The sequence below is a fragment of the Eretmochelys imbricata genome, chromosome 1 (assembly GCF_965152235.1).
Source record: "Eretmochelys imbricata isolate rEreImb1 chromosome 1, rEreImb1.hap1, whole genome shotgun sequence".
NCBI lineage: Eukaryota > Metazoa > Chordata > Testudines > Cheloniidae > Eretmochelys > Eretmochelys imbricata.
The window spans coordinates 302,482,335-302,488,851 of record NC_135572.1 but is presented as its reverse complement, the minus strand read 5'-3'; the positions used below and the strand labels follow the sequence as shown (position 1 = coordinate 302,488,851).

Here is a 6,517-nt window from a genome sequence, read left to right as displayed (position 1 = left end):
AGGGGTGACGGTCAGTACTAAGCATTACCGCCTCTCCAGGGAGGGCTGGGGGGCATGGATTTTATTCTATGGCTCGTCTCCCCCCTGTGGGAAGTTGCTGAGGGGGATTTCGCTACCTTTCCCCCATGCAGGGATGTAGGCAAATGTTCCACGGTATTTCACACGCTCCCGGCCTTTACCGAGGGGCCTTGGAAGGGAGGGGGCGGGAGATTTGCGGGGGTCCCCCCCTCCCCGTGAGTTGCGGGGTTGGTACCTTTGGAAAGGGGGGCGCATTCTGTTGTTAGTGAAACGTGCGCTTCTCCCGAGAGGGGTCCCTCCCTCGCACTGCCCCAGCCGCAGCCCGCTGCCCGCCCTGAAGCCCTCCAATTGCTTCCTGCCGGCGGCCGTGCGCGTAGGCCGGAGCTGGAGAGGGTGGGTGCGCGCATGTTGCGGAGCGGGCGGCCCTGTACGGTGCGGTGTCCGTGTGCAGCCTGATGGAGCCCCCTGCTGTGGCCTCTCTAGGGAGGGGCGCAGGTGCGTGCGCGGAGGGTCTATGGGGTGGAGAGCCCGGGGTGTGTGTGTGTGTAATGTGCTGGCTGGGCTCGCTGCGTGCGTCCGATCTGCGCGGCCACTGCCCGGGCTGTGTTGGCCCCCCCCCGCTTCCCTTGTCACGGTTGCAATGGGGACTCCCCCCGGGGGGCGCCACGCCCAGCGGCCCGGAACTCAGCGCACACCTGGCCCCACGCGGGCCGGGACTGAGGGAGCGGGGCCCGATCTCTGCCCCCAGGGGCACGGGGCGCACGGATTTAAAAGGGGCAACCGCTAAATTCAGGGGCGCTGCTCTTCCGTGGCCGCCCGCGCCCCACCGTGGCTGAGGGGCTCTCCCCGGCGGGACGGCGCGAGCAGCTCGGGCAGTCGGCGCCTCGAGACCCGGCGCCAGGCTCCGGGCCTGAGCCCGGCGGCGCGAGCCGACCGCTCGCTTCCAACCTGCCCGCGTAGAGGCGCCGAAAGTTCTAGAGCAGGCAGGGGCGGGGGTTGAAGAGGAGGAAGAGGGCGGGGCCTTTCTGTCAGAGCGCGGGGCAAAGATTCTAAAAATTTTCCATAGCTGCAGTAACTGAGATAACAGTCGTTCGCTGGCTCCGCCTCCCCGGCTGTGTGACGCGCGTTAGTCAGTTCCCCTTTCCCCCGCTACGGGGGGAGCCGCCAATCAGCGCCAGGGCCCGGCAGGCAGGAGCCTGCGCGAGCAGCCGTCCCCGGCGGCCCCTCACGCGCTGTTCACGTGCCCGCGCTGCCAGAGCCGGCCCCCCGCCCGTGCTGCCTTGTCCCTTCCCTCTGTTCGGGTCTGAACCAGGGCGAGGGGTGCACGGGCTGCGGGTACAGACCCGCACACGGTGCCGCTGGCTGGGGGATAGCCTGGTGACCCAGTGCTGGGGCCAGGGGTGCGCAGCAGGTTTGCCAGCAGCCTCCCGGAGCTGGCCTGTTTGTATGTTGGCAAGGAACGGAAGGAAGGCACCAAATGGTGGCTGGGGAGAGGCCAGGGGGCGATCTGCTGACACTCTTCTTACAAGGTTTGGTGCTAGCCATGGGCACTGGCCCAGCTCGGCCACCACAGCCCTTTAAAACCACATGTGAGTTCGGTTGTCAAATGTGGCCCTCAGGCAAATGAGGCTGGGAAGTTTGGCGCCTTGGAAAGAGATGCTCAGTGCCCAGCAAAGGGCTGATCAAGGCAAATGTGCCACAGGCAGGGTGGCCACTAACACATCCCCAGAATACGGGACCTGGACATTTCAGGACTTCCAGGAACGATCTGACCCTGACCCTGCCGGTGTGTCCTCACGTCTGTGACTTTTCCCGTCAGCATGACTCTGCCGCTCGTGATGTAACTGTGCCACTGCTGACATGATCTGACCCCTGCTGGTGTGACCCCTGCCTCTGCCAGCATGATGGCACATAGGAAGTCATGCTGGTGAGGGGTGGAGTGATGTGCTCTTCAAAATGCTGTCTGCTGTGCATGATACCAGTCAAAACCATGTCCCATTTTGTCTCTGTACTGGACAGAGGGCAAACGATAGAAAAACAGCACTGTCCAGCTGAATGGCCTGCGTATCCACAAGTGTTCACATGGGTTACCTGTCTGCATCCGAAAGTGGGATTTGTTCTTTAGGTATTCAATATAAAATAAAACCTGTGATTTGATGTATTTTAAAGTTATGTGAAGGGTGCTTGTAGCATGTGAGTAAGCAGCCTTAATGCTTGTATAAATCCTGATAAATAAATATATGTGTGACGAGGGGAACTGCCAACTGTTGTGCTGAGACTACTTCTAACCCTTTTTCCCTGCCAGCTTGGGACTCCAGAACCTTGCCAGTTTGAGTCAGATACGCTAGCCTATAACAAACACGGACCCAGGTCTGAACCATGTCCCTCAACAGCTGCAGGCTTAACTGAAAACAGCTTAAGAAGTGTTCCTGTCTTTAACACTCAGATGCCCAGCTCCCAATGGGGTTCAAACCCCAAATAAATCCTTTTTACCCTGTATTAAAGCTTATACAGGGTAAACTCATAAATTGTTCACCCTCTATAACACTGATAGATATGCACAGCTGTTTGCCCCCCCCTTCCCCGCCCCTCACCCCCAAGCATTAATACATACTCTGGGTTAATTAATAAGTAAAAAATGATTTTATTAAATACAAAAAGTAGGATTTAAGTGGTTCCAATTAATAACGGACAGAACAAAGTAAATTACCAAACAAAATAAAATAAAACATGCAAGTCTAAACCTAATACAGTAATAAAGTGATTACAGATGAAATCTCACCGTCAGAGATGTTCTAGTAAGCTTCTTTTATAGACTAGTCTCCTTCTAGTCTGGGTCCAGTGATCACTCACACCCCTGTGGTTACTGTCCTTTGTTCCAGTTTCTTTCAGGTATCCTTTGGGGCTGGAGAAGGTATCTCTTGAGCCAGCTGAAGACAAAATGGAGGGGTCTTCCAGGGGTTTAAATAGACTGTCTCTTGTGGGTGGACACCCCTCCCTCCCCCTGTGTAGAATCCAGCTACAAAATGGAATTTTGGAGCCATATGGGTAAGTCACATGTCCATGCATGACTCAGAACTTACAGGTAGCAGCCATTGTTCACGTGCTACCTTGAACGTCCTCAGGTAGCCTTCTTATGTGGATTGGAGTTTTCCAAGATCTGTTGTCTGTTAAGTGTTTCTTGATTGGGCGCTTAACTTGCAAATTCATTTTTAAAGAAGCTGACCAAATGCCTTACTAAGGCTACTTAAACTCAAACAAGTACACAGCTAATATTCATAACTTCGAGTACAAAAATTATACATGCATACAAATAGGATGAATATATTCAGTAGATCATAACTTTTGCAGAGATATGTTACATGGCCTATCTAGCATAAAACATATTCCAGTTATGTCATATTTACTTTCATAAGCATATTTCCATAAAGCATTATGGGGTGCAATGTCACAACGTCATAAAAACTACTTTGCAAAATCAGCAACCACCTGAAGAATTTGGCAAGTGCAGAACCCTTCCTGTAATGTACTAGAAAAAAACCCTTGTTTTAAAAATATATGTGATTTAGAAGGGTCTGGATTCATACTGATTCTTCTTGATATATTTAAAAAACAAAACATTTTTAATACAATTGTCTATTGCACATATTCAGCACAGTGACTTATTTTATAGCTTTGTAACTAAACATTGTAAGTTATATGCATAGTAACATTGTAAAAGTTACTTCTATCCACTTGGTTTTAAAATGTAACTTCATACATTTCCCAAAGGGCCTATAAATGAAATATATTGTGTCAAAGCAGTCTGTATAAGCAGCTCCATATATTAACTGTATCAGTGCATAAGAGTAATATGAAAATCCTTTAAACACATAATGCAGATCAGGTGAAATCCTACATGCTGCTGAGGGGCTGTGGAAGGCTATAGAACAGAATCATAGAAATGTCAGCCCTGAAAGGACCTTGAGAGTTCCAGCCTATGCAGAAAGAAAAGGAGTACTTGTGGCACCTTAGAGACTAACCAATTTATTTGAGCATGAGCTTTCGTGAGCTACAGCTCACTTCATCGGATGCATACCGTGGAAACTGCAGCAGACTTTATATACACACAGAGATCATAAAACAATACCTCCTCCCACCCCACTGTCCTGCTAATAATAGCTTATCTAAAGTGATCATCAAATTGGGCCATTTCCAGCACAAATCCAGGTTTTCTCACCCTCCACCCCCCCACACACAAACTCACTCTCCTGCTGGTAATAGCCCATCCAAAGTGACAACTCTCTACACAATGTGCATGATAATCAAGGTGGGCCATTTCCTGCACAAATCCAGGTTTTCTCACCCCCTCACCCCCCTCCAAAAAACACACACACAAACTCACTATCCTGCTGGTAATAGCTCATCCAAAGTGACCACTCTCCCTACAATGTGCATGATAATCAAGGTGGGCCATTTCCAGCACAAATCCAGGTTTTCTCACCCCCCACCCACATACACACACAAACTCACTCTCCTGCTGGTAATAGCTCTTGGGAGACAGGCCAGTCCTTGCTTACAGACAGCCCCGCAACCTGAAGCAAATACTCACCAACAACCACATACCACACAACAGAACCACTAACCCAGGAACTTATCCTTGCCACAAAGCCCGTTGCCAACTGTGCCCACATATCTATTCAGGGGACACCATCACAGGGCCTAATAACATCAGCCACACTATCAGAGACTCGTTCACCTGCACATCCACCAATGTGATATATGCCATCATGTGCCAGCAATGCCCCTCTGCCATTTACATTGGTCAAACTGGACAGTCTCTACGTAAAAGAATAAATGGACACAAATCAGATGTCAAGAATTATAACATTCATAAACCAGTCGGAGAACACTTCAATCTCTCTGGTCACGCAATCACAGACATGAAGGTCCCTATCTTAAAACAAAAAAACTTCAAATCCAGACTCCAGCGAGAAACTGCTGAATTGGAATTCATTTGCAAATTGGATACTATTAATTTAGGCTTAAATAGAGACTTGGAGTGGCTAAGTCATTATGCAAGGTAGCCTATTTCCCCTTGTTTTTTCCTACCCCCCCCCCCCGACGTTCTGGTTAAACTTGGATTTAAACTTGGAGAGTGGTCAGTTTGGATGAGCTATTGCCAGTAGGAGAGTGAGTTTGTGTGTGTGTGTGTGTCCCCAGGAAAAAAAAAAAAAAAGGGGAAAAAAAAAAGGGGGGGTGGGGTGAGAAAGCCTGGATTTGTGCTGGACATGGCCCACTTTGATTACCATGCACATTGTAGGGAGAGTGGTCACTTTGGATGAGCTATTACCAGCAGGATAGTGAGTTTGTGTGTGTGTTTTTTGGAGGGGGGTGAGGGGGTGAGAGAACCTGGATTTGTGCAGGAAATGGCCCACCTTGATTATCATGCACATTGTGTAGAGAGTTGTCACTTTGGATGGGCTATTACCAGCAGGAGAGTGAGTTTGTGTGTGGGGGTTGGAGGGTGAGAAAACCTGGATTTGTGCTGGAAATGGCCCAATTTGATGATCACTTTAGATAAGCTATTATCAGCAGGACAATGGGGTGGGAGGAGGTATTGTTTTATGATCTCTGTGTGTATATAAAGTCTGCTTCAGTTTCCACGGTATGCATCCGATGAAGTGAGCTGTAGCTCATGAAAGCTCATGCTCAAATAAATTGGTTAGTCTCTAAGGTGCCACAAGTACTCCTTTTCTTTTTGCGAATACAGACTAACACGGCTGTTACTCTGAAGCCTATGCAGAGTAACAGCAGTGGGCTGGGAGGCAAAGAAGTCATGCAGGAAAACTCTGTAATGCCTTGCATCTAATGGAGCCAAGCTAGTTGTCCAGGCTCCAGTCCATGGTATCACAAAAGAAGGATGAGGCGTGTGTGGGTGAACAAAACATCTGGGTTTATGGGTCTGAAAACTATTTAAACCCACTGGTCCACAAAGATGTATATAGGGCTGAGGTTTCCATACTTTCTTTGCTGGAGTTTCATGCATTATTCTTACCTCACACAGACAGACTGTGGCAGGCTATTATGGGATCTTATCCTGTACTCCTTTCTCAAGTAAAACTCCACTGAAGCCAACAGGAATTGTAGTGCACATATTAAAAGTATCATTCAAAATCTTGTTTAATTCTCAAATATATATTCCTGGGTTTATCCTACCCTAGTTTTAGCTTTCCAATATTATCACCACAAAATCATTATGTTAAAAAACAACAACTTTTTAAACAAAATTAAATTAAAATTTTAAATATATTAAAATTTAGACTTATACCAAAAGGAGGTAGGAATCCTGACCGTTGCTTTTTAAGCCATACAGTTGTGCCATTGTATTTGAGTTCACTCAGAACAGTGGATTCTGCATTTAATATATACAACAATACCCACCCACAAAAATGAGTCAGCCTTAAAAGGGCACTGCCAAATATCATGAAAAAGATTTTCACTTTATGTTTTTCACTCT

General features: G+C 48.3%; 1 long non-coding RNA gene across 1 annotated transcript in view; it reads left to right on the top strand.

Annotated features, from left to right (window-relative positions):
- Positions 1–389: 389 nt before the first annotated feature.
- The window catches only part of LOC144274745 (uncharacterized), a 128,264-nt gene continuing 122,136 nt past the window's right edge, over positions 390–6,517 (top strand). The window contains exons 1-2 of the long non-coding RNA XR_013347947.1: positions 390–513; positions 2,901–3,066. This is a non-coding gene — a long non-coding RNA (uncharacterized LOC144274745). The remainder of the gene's footprint in view (positions 514–2,900; positions 3,067–6,517) is intronic.